Below are 17,719 nucleotides of genomic sequence, written 5' to 3'. Positions count from 1 at the left end.
CTTCCTCAGAGGTAGGGGGGCCAGCAGTCCAGAGGTGGATGAACGCAGTGCCCTTGTTTGGGTGTAGGGCCTGATCAGAGCCTGAAGGTATGGAGGTGCCGTTCCCTTCACAGCTCTGTAGGCAATCACCATGGTCTTGAAGCGGATGCTTCATGATGAATTATGCAGTATTTCGTTTTTTTTATATATTATTTCTTACATTGTTACCCCAGGAAATCTTCAGTGTAATTACATACAGCCTGGAAGAACTATTGGATATAAGCGCAACGTCAACTTACCAACATTATGACCAGGAATACGACTTTCCCGAGGCGGATCCTCTGTTTGGACCACCACCCAGGACAATGGATTTAATCCCAGTAGCCGACCCAAAACAACGGCGCCGCAGAAGTGGCAGACGGAGTGGCCTCCTGGTCAGGCTCCGTAGACGTGCACATCGCCCGAGTATATTACTCGCCAATGTCCAGTCTCTTGACAACAAGATAGACGAAATTCAAACAAGGGTTGCCGTCCATAGAGACATCAAAGATTGTAACATTCTCTGTTTCACGGAAACATGGCTCACCGGATATGTTGTCAGAGTCGGTACAGCCACCCGGTTTCTTCACCTATCGTGCCGACAGAAACAAACATCTCTCTGGTAAGAAGAAGGGCGGGGGTGTATGCCTTATGATTAACGACACATGGTGTAAGCACAACAACATACAGGAATTCAAGTCCTTTTGTTCACCTGACCTATAATTCCTTTCAATCAAATGCCGACCGTATTATCTACCAAGATAATTCTCTTCGATTATAATCACAGCCGTGTATATCCCCCCGAAGCAGACACCTCGACGGCCCTGAAAGAACTTCACTGGACTCTATGTAAACTGGAAACCATATATCCTGAGGCTGCATTTAATGTAGCTGGGGATTTTAACAAAGCTAAACTGAAAACTAATGCTCCCTACATTTTATCCGCATATCGAATGCTTAACTCGAGCTGGCAGCATTCTGGATCATTGCAACGCTAAATTCCGCGACGCATACAAAGCCCCCCGCCCTCCTTTCGGCAAATCTGACCATGACTCCATTTTCTTGCTCCCAGCCTATAGACAGAAACTAAAACAGGAAACGCCCGTGCTCAGGTCTATACAACGCTGGTTAGACCAATCGGATTCCACTCTTCAAGATTGCTTCAATCACGTGGACTGGGATATGTTCCGGATAGCCTCAGACAACAACATTGATGTATACGCTGACTCGGTGAGTGAGTTTATTAGCAAGTGCATCAGTGATGTTGTACCCACTGACTATGAAAACCTTCCCTAACCAGAAACTGTGGACTGATGGCAGCATTCATGCAAAACTGAAAGCGCGAACCACTGCTTTTAATCATGGCAAGGCGACCGTAAACATGACCGAATACAAACAGTGTAGCTATTCCATCCGCAAGGCAATCAAACATGCTAAGCGTCAGTATAGAGACAAAGTAGAGTAGCAATTCAAAGGCTCAAACACGAGACGTATGTGACAGGGTCTACAGTCAATCACGGATTATAAAAAGAAAACCAGCCCCGTTGCGGACACTGACGTCTTGCTCCCAGACAAATTAAACAACTTCTTTGCTCGCTTTGAGGACAATACAGTGCCACTGACACGGCCAGCTACCAAAACTTGTGCTCTTCTTCACAGTGGCCAACGTGAGTAAAACATTTAAATGTGTTAGACAAGTCAAGGATCATATCACCTCCACCCTACTTGATACCCTAGACCCACTCCAATTTGCTTACCGCCCCAATAGGTCCACAGACGACGCAATCACACTCCCCTAACACATCTGGACAAGAGGAATATCTATGTAAGAATGCTGTTCATCAACTACAGCTCAGCATTTAACACCATAGTACCCTCCAAACTCGTCATTATCTCAAGACCCTGGGTCTCGACCCCGCCCTGTGCAACAGGGTCCTGGACTTTCTGACGGGCCACCCCCAGGTGGTGAGGGTAGGAAACAACATCTCCACCCCGCTGATCCTCAACACTGGGGCCCCACAAGGGTGCGTTCTCAGCCCTCTCCTGTACTCCCTGTTCACCCATGACTGCGTGGCCATGCACGCCTCCAACTCAATTATCAAGTTTGCAGATGACACTACAGTGGCAGGCTTGATTAACAACAACAACGAGACGGCCTACAGGGAGGAGGAGAGGTTCCTCGGAGTGTGGTGTCAGGAAACAACCTCACACTCAACAAAACAAAGGAGGTGATCGTGGACTTCAGGAAACAGCAGAGGGAGCACCGCCCTATCCACATCGACGTGACAGTAGTGGAGAAGGTGGAAAGTTAAGTTCCTTGGCGTACACATCACGGACAAACTGAAATGGTCCACCCACAGAGACAGAGTGGTGAAGAAGGCGCACCAACGCCTCTTCAACCTCAGGAGGCTGAAGAAATTTGGCTTGTCACCGAAAACACTCACAAACTTTTACAGATGCACAATCGAGAGCATCCTGTCGGGCTGTAACACAGCCTGGTATGGCAACTGCGCCGCCCACAACTGTAAGGCTCTCCAGCCCCCGGTGATGCACAACGCATCACAGGGGGAAAACTACCTGCCCTCCAGGACACCTACATCACCCGATGTCACAGGAAGGCCAAAAATATCATCAAGGACAACAACCACCTGAGCCACTGCCTGTTCACCCCACAATCATCCAGGAGGCGAGGTCAGTACAGGTACATCAAAGCTGGGACCGAGAGACTGAAAAACAGCTTCTATCTCAAGGCCATCAGACTGTTAAACAGCCATCACTAACATTGAGTGGCTGCTGCCAACATACAAACTCAAATCTCTAGCCACTTTAATAATTGGATGTAATAAATGTATCACTAGTCACTTTAAACAATGCCACTTTATATAACGTTTACATACCCTACATTACTCATCTCATATGTATATACTGTACTCTCTACCATCAACTGCAGCTTGCCTATGCCACACGGCCATCGCTCATCCATATATTTATAAGTACATATTCTTATTTATCCCTTTTCACTTGTATGTGTTTTAGGTAGTTGTTGTGAAATTGTTAGATTGCTTGTTAGATATTACTGCACTGTCGGAATTAGAAGCACAAGCATTTAGCTACACTCACATTAACATCTGCTAACCATGTGTATGTGACCAATAACATTTGATTTGATGATTGTGAGGTGCTAGTGTAACAGGGTTATATTGGTGATTCCCCTTGCCACTTTATTGTTAAGCCAATGGGTTTTTGGTTTTAGTTTTGTCTTGCCTTCACCTACTCAACATGGCATCTTATTGGCTGGTTTGCGTAGCTTGCTTATGAGGGAGGATGTTTCATTAGAATCGTTCCAGTGAACAAGCACCAAACCAGAGGAAGTTGTTGGTTGCAAAGCACTGTACGTCAAGTGATTTTTATACTCCCAAGTGATGATTTAAATGTACAATTTATATCAATTTGTTTGTAAATGTTATTAGAACACAACACATAAGACAACACATAAGATGCAGCGTTTGTTGGTGCATATTTGTAGAGAATTCCAGCTAATAATAGCTAGCAACTTACTGTGTCTGGTGGGGGGGTTTGTATATTTTGTACAGTGCATGAGTGCAGAGTTGGATGGTGAGCCGTGCATTGCATGACGTGCAATTTTGTGCTGTTTCTATCAGGTACATTGTTAAAAATATTATATTGTAATTGCTGTATTATTTTGGTAACTACGTTGCCCAGTGAACAAGCACCAAACCAGCGTGTGTGAGTTTAGAGTTGGATGGTGAGCCACGCATTGCATGACGTGCAATTTTGTGCTGTTTCTATCAGGTACATTGTTAAAATATTAATATCTATCAGAATAGATCTCCATGACTAGTGCTAAAAGTTGGAGTTTGTGTCGATGATTGATTGTACACAAAGCAAGAAGAGTACTGTTACAACAAAGACATTGGACAGTCACAAGACAGGGACTTCAAATAGGCCTATGGAACATCAAGCGAACTGAAGCCTACTGTTCAGATGGGTTAAATGGAAACTGAAATCTGGATGCTATAACTTCTCACAGTCTTAATATTAACTCAGAATTAAGCATTTCTTGCAATAAAATTATATACCAAATGTACAGATGTACATTTTGACCAAATCCACTGGCTCCAGGTCATCTATAAGTCTTTGCTAGGTAAAGCCAAAATATCTCAGCTCACTGGTCACCATAGCAACACTCACCCGTAGCACGCACTCTAGCAGGTATATTTCACTGGTCATCCCCAAAGCCAACTCCTCCTTTGGCCGCCTTTCCTTCCAGTTCTCTGCTGCCAATGACTGGAAAGAGTTGATAAATTGTAATTGTTTCTCCACTATGGCCTATTTATTGCCTTACCTCCCTAAACTTACTACATTTGCACACACTGTATATATATTTTCCATTGTGTTATTGACTGTACGTTTGTTTTTGTCGCACTGCTTTGCTTTACCTTGGCCAGGTCACAGTTGTAAATGAAAACGTGTTCTCAACTGGCCTACCTGGTTAAATAAAGGTGAAATAAATAATAATAAATAAAAAAAAATAGGAGTGGGGAAATATGATTTATTTCTTTCATCTTCTTGAGAGAATACGAATACAGAGCTAAAGACCGTCTGAAGAGGTGTTATCTTTATCAGCATCATGAAAACTTATCAGAAACATTTTGGGTCATCATCACAGCTTTCTATTTCCTTACAACCGGTCAAACTGATGTCATTTGGAAATTTTGCACTGAAAATCATTTTTTGGGGGGAGTTATTTTATTATTTCCACGGTCGTAAAAGTCTTTGCTCAGCGGAAGAAGCAGAGATGTCTAAGAATTTTACAATGTCAACTAGATTGCAACAATCATTCTATCATCTACAGTGTGACATTCTGGTGAGCAAGGGTTTATTTAGTCTTCTAGGGCAACATATAACGACAGAAGAGAAGCTGCATGTATCCAACTATAGACAAGTTCACTAACAAATAGCCTACTAAAATGTCATAAATTATAAACAGAAACATCTAAAAATACAAACATTCCGCCATCTCTAACTGTAGACTACAGCACATTTTCCATAGTTTCATGATAGGGTCAAGTGCAGGCCTCAGATTTTCACATGTAGTTGTGCAGTTGCGGATGGGTTATTAGCATTTTCGGGCAGGTGAACAAACAGCTGACATGTGCACCACTAGTAGCAACACTTGCTATGCAAATGTGAGTATGCCTCTGGCCACACAAATGAAACACTTCATAAAAAGGTGGGCCTCGGGTGAATTGAGTATCTACTCGTCAATTTGCTGAGCACATTTCATCCTTGAGAATTTCCATGGCTAATAATATTGGAAGGAGGGCTTCAGCAAAACATTGCTTTTAAAAGTAGATGCTGTTCCTATTGACAATGTATAAAGTGTCATAAACAGCCAGCAGCACCAGCAGAGACAGAGCATTATCAGGGTTTCACCGGGAAAGTGAAAGAGCTAGCTAGTTTACTACCTCTATGCACACGTTAGCTAGCTATAGAACTACTGCATTTAGCTCACGTCTTCCATGTAAATAACACTGATTAACGCTAAAGTAACCAAATTAATGTCTGCCAGCTGTTGGTAGCTAACAGCTGGTGCGGTTATTCTATACAGTGCATTCAGAAAGTATTCAGACTCCTTCACTTTTTCCACATTTTGTTACGTTAGCCTTATTCTAAAGTTGATTCATAGCTTTTTTTCCTCATCAATCTACACCCAATACCCCATATTGACAAAGCAAAAACAGTTTTTTAGAAATGTTAGCAAATGTATTAAAAAGAAAAAATTACATTTACATAAGTATTCAGACCCTTTACTCAGTACTTTGTTGAAGCACCTTTAGCATTTATTACAGCCTCGAGTTCTTGAGTATCACGATACAAGCTTGGCACACCTGTATATGGGGAGTTTCTAAATTTTTTCTCTACGAGTCTTGGTGGTTCCGAACTTCTTCCATTTAAGAATGATGGAGGCCACTATAATCTTGGGGACCTTCGATGCTGCAGAAATGTTTTGATACCCTTCCCCAGATCTGTGCCTCGACACAATCATGTCTCTGCACTCTAAGGACAATTCCTTCAACCTCATGGCTTGGTTTATGCTCTGACATGCACTGTCAGCTGTGGGACCTGATGTAGACAGGTGTGTGCCTTTCCAAATCATGTCCAATCAATTGAATTTACCACATGTGGACTCTAAGTTGTAGAAACATCTCAAGGATGATCAATGGAAACATGATGCACCTGAGCTCAATTTCGAGTCTCATAGCAAAGGATTTGAATACTTATGTAAATAAGGAATTTCTGTTTTTTTATTGTAATTCATTTGCTAAAATGTCAATAAACCTGTTTTCGATTTTTCATTATATGGTATTGTGTGCAGATTGATGAGGATTTTTTTTAATACATTTTAGATTAACCTGTTTGGGATAGGGGGCAGTATTTTCACGGCCGGATAAAAAAACGTACCCGATTTAATCTGGTTACTACTCCTGCCCAGAAACTAGAATATGCATATAATTAGTAGATTTGGATTTTAAAGTTTCAAAAACTGTTTGAATGGTGTCTGTGAGTATAACAGAACTCATATGGCAGGCCAAAACCTGAGAAGATTCTATATGGGAAGTGCCCTGTCTGACCATTTCTTGTCCTTCTATAGCCTCTCTGTCAAAAATATAGCCTCTGTGCTGTAACGTGACATTTTCTAAGGCTTTCATTGGCTCTAGGAAGGTGCCAGAACGTGGAATGATAGCTCTGCAGTCTCTGGGCGAAAAACAGCAGGGGTTTTGGAGAGTGGTCCTTCTGAGGACAATGACACTGGTGCGCGCGTGCATGTGACGACTCCATGTTTTTCTTTCAGTGTTTGAACGGATACAACGTCTCCCGGTTGGAATATTATTGCTATTTTATGAGAAAAATCGCATAAAAATGTATTTTAAACAGCGTTTGACATGCTTCGAAGTACGGTAATGGACGCGCCGGCGCGTCACCCTTCAGATAGTGACTTGAACGCACGAACAAAACGGAGCTATTTGGATATAACTATGGATTATTTGGAACCAAAACAATATTGGTTGTTGAAGTAGAATGCACTCCCAGGTAGTCCTGGGAGTGCATTCTGACGAAGAACAGCAAAGGTAATCGAATTTTTCTTATAGTAAATCTGAGTTTGGTGAGTGCCAAACTTGGTGGGTGTCAAAATAGCTAGCCATGATGGCCGGGCTATCTACTCAGAATATTGCAAAATGTGCTTTCACCGAAAAGCTATATTAAAATCTGACATAGCGATTGCATAAAGGAGTTCTGTATCTATAATTCTTAATTTAGTAAATTCACCGGAAGTTTCGGTGGGTATGCTAGTTCTGAACGTCACATGCTAATGTAAAAAGCTGGTTTTTGATATAAATATGAACTTGATTGAACAAAACATGCATGTATTGTATAACATAATGTCCTAGGAGTGTCATCTGATGAAGATCATCAAAGGTTAGTGCTGCATTTAGCTGTGGTTTTGGTTTTTGTGACATTATATGCTAGCTTGAAAAATGGGTGTGTGATTATTTCTGGCTGGGTACTCTCCTGACATAATCTAATGTTTTGCTTTCATTGTAAAGCCTTTTTGAAATCGGACAATGTGGTTAGATAAAGGAGAGTCTTGTCTTTAAAATGGTGTAAAATAGTAATATGTTTGTAAAATGGAAGTTTGGGGATTTTGGAGGAGTTTGTAATTTGCGCTACGCCCTATCATTGGATATTGGAGCGGTGTAAGAGGTTAAAGATACACTACATGACCAAAGGTATGTGGACAACTGCTCGTCGAACATCTCATTCCAAAATCATGGGCATTAATATGAGTTGGTCCCTTCTTTGCTGCTAAAACAGCCTCCACTCTTCTGTGAAGGCTTTCCAATAGATGTTGGAACATTGCCACTGGGACTTGCTTCCATTCAGTCAAAAGAGTATTAGTGACGTTGGGCAGTTAGGCCTGGATCGCTGTCGGTGTTCCAATTTATCTCAAAGGTGTATGACGGGGTTGTGGTCAGGGCTCTGTGCAGGCCAGTCAAGTTCTTCTACACCGATCTCGACAAACCAGTTCTGTATGGACCTTGCTTTTTGCACACGGGCATTGTCATGCTGAAATAGGAAACTGCCTTCCCCAAACTGTTGCCACAAAGTTGGAAGCACAGAATCATCTAGAATGTCATTTTATTCTGTAGCGTTATGATTTCCCTTCACTTGAACTAAGGGGCCTATCCCAAAACATGAAAAACAGCCCCAGAACATTATTCCTCCTCCACCAGACTTTACAGTTGGCACTATGCATTGGGGCAGGTAGCATTTTCCTTTGCATCCGCCAAACCCAGATTCGTCCATCTGCCTGCCAGACAGTGAAGCGTGATTCATCACTCCAGAGAACGCATTTCCAATGCTCCACAGTTCAATGGAGGCGAGTTTTACACAACTCCAGCTGACGCTTGGCATTGTGCAAGCATTTCGCTACACTCGCATTAACATCTGCTAACCATGTGTATGTGACCAATAAAATTGGATTTGATGGTGATCTTAGGCTTGTGTGCAGCCATGGAAACCAATTTTGAAGCTGCTGACGAACAGTTCTTGTGCTGAAGTTGCATCCAGAGGTTCCAGTTTCGCTCTAACTTGAAACTTTATTTTATAGAGTTTGGGGAGTATAGAAATATAATTAATAGAACGGGTTTGAACCCTCTAACCCTGCCAATTTGACTGGTAAACTTATTTTCAAACTCGCAATAGATGCGGTAAAGAAGTCAATGGAATGCAGAACGTGGGGATAGAAGAAGGACGGCGGATTGGTGCGCACAACAAATCTGATCTAACAAAGTGAACATTCGTCAAATCTGTCATGACTGATTTTTTTGTATCAGGCCCACAATGTGGTTATTAAAGTCAGATTTAGCTGTTTTCGCTGCAGAACATTTAGAAGTAGTCCCTTTTCAGGTTTAAAAGAAGTGACTGCTAAATGCTAACTCCTGTTCGTATAAGCTGGTAGCACAGCTAGCAAAGCGAAATCGGTGATGATAGTCATTTTTAACTGTAAATGGTGACAATGACATGCACATGTATTGGAGTTGATATGCATACAAGCATTATACACCCCATTTTTTACCTCAACATATAAACAATAGCCTAAATGTAGGCAAATTTTGCTAGGAAGCAATGAGGAGATTCGGGATCTTTCCCTCATGGCATCTTTTCCCCTCACGTTTCCATGGCATTTCCATTATTTTGGTCGAGTTCCATTGACCTCTTTACGGCATCTATACTCTGAGTCAATATTCACATAATAATAAGGAATTACCCTAGACCAGTCCCTCAAATTGGGGAAAATAAACATTATTTCCCACCTCCAGGGTAAGTGGAGGTGGGAACCTACATTTTTTGTTATTCAGAAATAAGAAAGCATGCCGTAATGCTGCTGTGTTGTTCAGCTCAAAATTTCCGACCTAAGGTTCGCAATGCTCCCACGTAGGGAAATTGAGTCTGCGAGAAGAGCCCTATGGCTTCAGGCTATTTTGTGTGGGAGAGTGGGCAATTGTGGGGACCCGATGTCCAAGTAGGCTACACGTAGCTATGTGTGTGGAAAACATGTAATCACAGATAAGACGTTTGTAACTCTACTGACTACTTGTAGCTGTATAGTCTGTTTGTTTGTGTTGTTGGTCTAGTCTAGCGCTCCGGAGCTCCTCACTCATGTCATTGAAAGGGAAAGGGGGATACATAGTCAGTTGTACAACTGAATGCCTTCAACTGAAATGTGTCTTCCGCATTTAACCCAACCCCTCTGAATCAGAGGTGCGGGGGGCTGCCTTAATAGACATCCACGTCTTCGGCGCCTAGTGCCGTCATGAAAAGAGTCATGAGGGAAGCCCTACAATATTATGTTTTTCTAAGCAGTGAGAACGTTCTGGAGCAGGCAATGTTGAAAAGTATCCTTTAGACATGTTGTACTTTTCTTAAAACCTGTTGGGTGTGGAGGCTGTGCTTTGGCAAAGTGGGTGGGGTTATATCCTACCTGTTTGGCCCTGTCTGGGGGTTTCATTGGATGGGGCCACAGTGTCTCCTGACCCCTCCTGTCTCAGCCTCCAGTATTTATGCTGCAGTAGTTTATGTGTCGGGGGGCTAGGGTCAGTCTGTCACATCTGGAGTATTTCTCTTGTATTTTCCGGTGTCCTGTGTGAATTTAAATATGCTCTCTCTAATTCTCTCTTTCTCTTTCTTTCTTTCTCTCTCTCTCGGAGGACCTGAGCGCTAGGACCATGCCTCAGGACTACCTGGCTTGATGACTCCTTGCTGTCCCCAGTTCACCTGGCCGTGCTGCTGCTCCAGTTCCAACTGTTCTGCCTGCAGCTATGGAACCCTGACCTGTTCGCCGGACGTGCTACCTGTCCCAGACCTGCTGTCCCAGACCTGCTGGAACCCTGACCTATTCACCGGATGTGCTACCTGTCCCAGACCTGCTGTTTTCAACTCTCTAGAGACAGCAGGAGCGGTAGAGATACTCTCAAAGATCGGCTATGAAAAAGCCAACTGACACTGACTCTTGTGTTACTGACTTGTTGCACCCTCGACAACTACTATGATTATTATTATTTGACCATGCTGGTCATTTATGAACATCTGAACATCTAGGCCATGTGCTGTTATAATCTCCACCCGGCACAGCCAGAAGAGGACTGGCCACCCCTCATAGCCTGGTTCCTCTCTAGGTTTCTTCCTAGGTTTTGGCCTTTCTAGGGAGTTTTTCCTAGCCACCGTGCTTCTACACCTGCATTGCTTGCTGTTTGGGGTTTTAGGCTGGGTTTCTGTACAGCACTTTGAGATATGAGCTGATCTAAGAAGGGCTATATAAATAAATTTGATTTGATTTGGGGCTAGGGGGCAGTATTTGCACGGCCGGATAAAAAACATACCCGATTTAAACTGGTTACTACACTTGCCCAGAAACGAGAATATGCATATAATTAGTAGATTTGGATAGAAAACACTCTGAAGTTTCTAAAACTGTTTGAAACCTGAGAAGATTCCATACAGGAAGTGCCCTGTCTGACAATTTGTTCTCCTTCTGTGGCATCTCTATCGAAAATTCAGCATCTCTGCTGTAACGTGACATTTTCTAAGGATCCATTGGCTCTCAGAAGGTGCCAGAAAGTGGAATGACGTCTCTCCAGTCTCTGGGTGAAAAACAGCAGGAGATTTTGTGAGTGGTCAGGCTGAGAACAGTGACACTGGAGATGCGCGTTCATGTGAATTCTCCATGTTTTTCTTTCTCTCTTTGAACGAATACAACGTCGCCCGGTTGGAATATTATCGTTTTACGAGAAAAATCGCATAAAAATTGATTTTAAACAGCGTTTGACATGCTTCGAATTACGGTAATGGAATATTTTGAATTTTTTTGTCACGAAATGCGTTCACCCTTCGGATAGTTACCTGAACGCATGAACAAAACTGAGCTATTTCAATATAACTATGGATTATTTGGAATCAAACCAACATTTGTGTCACGTCCTGACCAGTAGAGGGTGTAGTTGGGTCAGGACGTGGCAGAAGGGAGTGAGTGTTTTATTGTTTCATTTCATTTTGGCCGTGTGACTTCCAATCAAGCACAGCTGTAGAGGGTTGTGGTTGATTGGGAGTCACACATAAGTTGCCTACGTTTCCGTTGTGTGGGTGTGGGTAATTGTTCTTGTCACAGTTGTTGCACCTGACAGGACTGTGTTGGCTGTCAGTTTTGTTGTTTTGTGAATTGCATAGTGTTCGTGACATTAAAAATGACGAACCCTAACTCCGCCGCATTTTGGTCCACTTCTTCCGTAGACAGCCGTTACAATTTGTTGTTGAAGTAGAAGTCCTGGGAGTGCATTCTGACGAAGAACAGCAAAGGTAATCAAATTTTTCTTCTAGTAAATCTGAGTTTGGTGAGGGCCAAACTTGGTGGGTGTCAAATTAGCTAGCCGTGATGGCCGGGCTATGTACTCAGAATATTGCAAAATGTGCTTTCGCCGAAAAGCTATTTTAAAATCTGACACCGCGATTGTATAAAGGAGTTCTGTATCTATAATTCTTAAAATAAATGTTATGTATTTTGTGAACGTTAATCGTGAGTAATTAAGTAAATTCACCAGAAGTTTGTGTATGCTAGTTCTGAACATCACATGCTAATGTAAAAAGCTGTTTTTTGATATAAATATGAACTTGATTGAACAAAACATGCATGTATTGTATAACATAATGTCCTAGGAGTGTCATCTGATGAAGATCATCAAAGGTTAGTGCTGCATTTAGCTGTGGTTTTGGTTTTTGTGACATATATGCTTGCTTTAAAAATGGCTGTGTGATTATTTTTGGCAGGGTACTCTCCTGACATAATCTAATGTTTTGCTTTCGCTGTAAAGCCTTTTTGAAATCGGACAGTGTGGTTAGATTAACGAGAGTCTTATCTTTCAAATGGTGTAAAATAGTCATATGTTTGAGAAATTAAAGTTATAGCATTTATGAGGTATTTGTTTTTCGCGCCACGCGATTCCACTGGCTGTTGACTAGGTGGGACGCAAAATGACTAAAATAAGCAGACAACAAGAACATTATGTTTGACACAGGTACTTTTTTTGCTATGAGGCAATGGGGTAACCAAGGTGACCATGGGTTGTTTTCCCCCAAGGTGGGTGGAGCCGTGACGTTCTATCTAGTACTGACTGGGAGTATGGCTGCCTGGTATTGAGCAATAATTTCCATGTCAATGAAGAGTGTTCATGAAATTGAATATACCCATATTGATGGGTATATTTCATGCCTTTACTTCCTGCTTTTATTTCCTGCTTTGCTCCCATGGGTACACTTGCAATGGCCACCAGTCCATCCATTATGCTATCATTCACATGAATGTGGACACCCGTCCTATTCATTCTATTTCTATGGTGGGGAGGAGCTATTGATTGACACCAGTGGGACCTCTCACCTGAGGCTAATAGGGTGACTATTCACGTTAACTGCATAAAACATGTCAATCTATTATAACAATTATTCAATTCGATTTGAATCTATTCATTGCATATTAATCAAATGCTGAGTGGCATAGTTTATATGGGTCTGAAGTCTACAGAAAATGTCCACATGATGCTTGCTTCCTGTGAATTTTATTGTTCCTCTATGGTTGTATTGAGATGCTTTGGCTGACATGGATATTGGTGTGTTGATTTGACCTGCTGCCTTGCTCTGTGCCAGTGTTATACATTAGTACACTAGTGCTTCTTCTCTTTGGTTTCTCTAGGTCACCCTGGCCATTGCACTGGGCCACACTGATAAATTACAGAGTTGTCTCGCCATGTACGCGCTCTAGAGGTATGGCAAACATGCATACAAATACACCTACACAGGCAAGCACACATTCATGTAGACACAAATACACACGTGGGCCTCCTGTTGCTTTCTAGTTAGCATGTAATAAACCTGGTTAGCCTAATGAGAGCGGTGAAACATTTTCACACCCTGCCTGCCACTGGTTAATCAACTGTTTAAAGTGCCATATCTCTATTTTAATTCCCTCCCATTAGGGCAGACAGGTTTGATTAGGCTCTTAATCTCCACAGATTGAGACATTAAAGCACAGCTAATCCTCAGATTCCTCTGCAAGAGGGAGCGATTACCTATAGGGCTGTGTCAACGAGTGTTTTTGCTACAATGTACAGACATATAAAAGGCATGAAACACACACACATACACACCAACGACCACAGAAGGACCCCACAAAGTGTTCCACTGACCTTTCTCTCTGCTCTCTGTGTATTTAAACATGAATTTAATAAGAAGAGGTCTCTGTCCAGTAGTGTCTGTATTTACAAGTAGCAGTCACAGTGGTATTACCATACTTATAGTAGCTATAGCAAATTTATAACGCGTTTACAATGGGCATTCAAATTATATTGATTGTGTAAATAGCAGTGCATTTAATATATATATATATTGTCCTATGAATGTATACATGTTAACTTTACCACAGTATTAAACATTTTATTATTTAATTTATCCTATTTCACCATTCACATCCAGAATGGGTGGTGGCTCTTGTCCCTCTCTCTCTGTCTCTTCATCCCTTTCTCCCTATATTTTTCTTCCCCAAACTGAGCTGAATGGTTCCCATGGTTCTGGGTTACATATGGCTTATTAACCTGTATGTAGGTTTGATTTCTCCTGGCACACTGTAGTATAGGACAGGAACTTAGGGCTGTGGTTTTCAGTGCCCCCTTCCCCTCTTCTCTACTATCCTCTATAGAGGTGGAGGTTGGAATCATTTACATTTTAGTCATTTAGCAGATGCTCTTATCCAGAGCGACTTACAGTAGTGAATGCATACATTTCATAATTTTTTTCTTCTTTTCGTACTGGTCCCCCATGGGAATTGAACCCACAACCCTGGCGTTGCAAACACCATCCTCTACCAACTGAGCCACACGGGACTGTGGGATCAGAGGTCCCATTGTGTTTCAGGACAGATCCTTTGGAAAGAAACAAAGTAACTCAGCTTTATTATTATTATGTAATAGTGGTTCATTTAACCAATAATTCACTTACACATGGTAAATTGTAGTTTTCTTACCGTCGCCACAAGACATGGCCACAGTCTTTAACTCACCTTCTAAGGAGCGCATCATTCACTGCTCTTGAAATGGGGAAAATGGAACATGAAATGCCTCCTACCACAAAGTTAATCTTACAAACGAACGCTGACAATTTTCAAATTAATTAACTTTACTGATTTCAATTAGCATTTTCCCATTAAACTGTAGGGAAGGAAATTGTTGTGCATTATTTAGTTGATACTTATTATGACTAAATTGAGTTAGTGTATAATTTGGTTTATAAAATATGTTTTTATATAAATAATTTACGATGGATGACACATGCAGTATACTCCCTCCTCAATGACTTCTATCTTCCTCTCCTTTCCTTATCTAATTTTCTCATATTTTACCCTCTCAATTTCAATTACGATCTTGTCTCATCACTGCAACGGGCTCGGGAGAGGCGAAGGTTGAATCATGCATCCTCCGAAACATGATCTGCCAACCGCACTCCTTAACACCCGCCTGCTTAACCCAGAAGCCAGCCGCACGAATGTATCGGAGGAAACACCGTTCAACTGACTACCATAGGTCAGCCTGCGTGTACCTAGCCCACCACAAGTAGTCACTAGAGCACGACGAGCCAAGTAAAGCCTCCCTGGCCAAACCCTCCCTTAACCCGGGCGACGCTGGGCCAATTGTGCACCGCCCTATGGGTCTCCCGGTCACGGCCGGTTGTGACACAGCCTGGGATCGAATCCGGGTCTGTAGTGATGCCTTAAGCACTGTGATGCATTGGCTTAGACCGCTGAACCACTCGGGAGGCCCTCCTTTCCTTATCTCTTGTCCTTCTAGAGCACTAACAAGTGAATGGATTGGATAGATTTCCACCATTTAACTTTAGCTTATCAAGTCATTTAATAGCAGTTGTCATGAAGCTAGTTATGTCGCTTTGAAGAGTAACACAAAAGGAAACTGAACTAAATCACTTATCTGTGTATTATGTGTGAATAAAAGGAGTAGGAAACCCTATTGCTGCCCAGGGAGCAGTCAGTTGGACAGAGACTGTGAGACCAAGATGTAGACTGGCTGTTTCTGTTTACAGTCCTCAAAATCATTTTGTGATTTCAAGGGACCATGTAAAATAATCTACTACTTAACACATTGCTACTTAAACTGAATGCCCAATCTTTGGTAGCAGCTGTGACAAGGAGACGAAGGCAGGCGTATCGAACAAAAAGAAGGGGACATCTTGGGTTCCAGGCCATTTAGTTGAAGGACAATGACACCATCTTGTTTAACAACTCACCCAGGAGGGACTATTAGCCACACTTTAATAGGCTCTGCCTTTAACTGACCAGGTGTGAGGTGTGAAGGTGAGGGTCTCCCCCATTCTGCACTTTAACTTGGCCTTGCCAATTTAGTTTAAGATAGGGGGTGGGGTGGGGTGGGAGATGCGATAGAGGCAAAAGGTCCTGGAAGTATAAACATTAGGTTCAGGGGGGATCCTGCTTCCCGTTACTGGCAAGAGGGACTGCTGGTGGCTAAGATAGATCCACAAACCTTTTATCTTTCTTCAACTTACGGAACTTCATGCGGTCCATTTGTATTTCTGCCATTGATCCCATATTCACTGTAACTAAGTTATATTTGATATATTTGGTTATAAACAATGCGTTATGACTTAATAATAACACGAGTTACAATCAATCAGTGTGGGGATAGCTGTGAACCTTGGCTGTTTGTATTCAGCTATGAGCAGCAGTAGTACTAGAGCAGCCAGCGAGCCCCAAAGCAGCTGTTATATGTAATAACAATACACATTAAACTCTGAGCAAATTACCCTACCACTATTAGTACAGCTCTACAGATCCTTTACAAACTCCTGAACAGCTGCTGGGAAGAAAAGCGGGAGAGGGCTGGATGATATCGAGAGAGAAACAAATAGAGATGGAGGGACAGAGACAGAAAGAGAGAGCGAGAGAAGTATAAAGAGGGAGACAGGAGATAGCCTAATTCATGGGTATAAAATAATACATGAAGAAAAAGCGGAGAGGACTAGAGAAGAGAAATAAGAAAGCGAGAGAGAACTAGAGAGGAAGATGAAAAGAAGATAGCTATCATCAGGCATTGAAGAGGCTACCGCAGGGCTAGGCTCCAGTCTAATTTAGCCGAAGTAGGAATTTAATGAACAGTGATTGTTCCAATTAGTAGTATTGAGTGTTATTCATCACAGCTGTCTGGGAGAAGCCTCTCGGCATCATTACCTGATTGGTCTGCCTCCTCCTCTGCTCTTAAAGACACAGCATCTCTCATTGTGTCTGTGTGTGTTTATGTTTGTGCGTAGGCATGTAGGTGAGTATATTTAATCATGTGTGTGTTTGTAGCAGGTGCAGAAAAGCATGCCCTGTCCTTCACACAGAGTTGTCTCTTCCTGAGTGGAGTGATAGTTGGGCAAGGTAGGAGAGATGTGGGGTGAGGAGGGGTGAGGGAGAGGGGGGATGACTTCAGAGATGGGATGTTGGAGAGCCACATATCCGAGCATAGGGATTCCCCCAGCCTTCTCTGACAATAGGCCAGGAAGGAAGGAGCTCAGAGCTGTAGGCCAGGACCCGGTCCTTACAAGAGACCTGGAATAGGGACAGGACATACCGTGGAGGCTAGGGTATCTGCACACACACCCTCCAAACTGTATACGTGCACTCTTGCGTCTTCCTGAGTCTGTATTTGGGGGATGAGAAGGGAGTAGGGGGGAGGAGGCTGCATAGTACCAACAAATAAAGTAGCCCATTGTTGTTGGAATCATAGAAGTTAGCTCCTTTTCAAGGTCACAACAATGACCTTGGCCTTAGTTTCACAGGTGTTTTGTTCAGTCAGTGTAATAACCTGTTAGGGACAGATGTTCTCACCAATATCCAATGGTATAGAGTGGCGCGAATTACAAATACCTCAAAAATGCAAAAACTTACGTTGTATCCGTTCAAACACTGAAAGAAGAAAATGGAGTCGTCACATGCACGCGTGCACCAGTGCCATTGTTCTCAGAAGTACCACACTCCAAAACCCCTACTGTTTTTCGCCCA

This window comes from Salmo salar, chromosome ssa03, assembly GCF_905237065.1.
Source record: "Salmo salar chromosome ssa03, Ssal_v3.1, whole genome shotgun sequence".
Taxonomy (NCBI): domain Eukaryota; kingdom Metazoa; phylum Chordata; class Actinopteri; order Salmoniformes; family Salmonidae; genus Salmo; species Salmo salar.
This window is presented reverse-complemented; position numbering follows the sequence as displayed.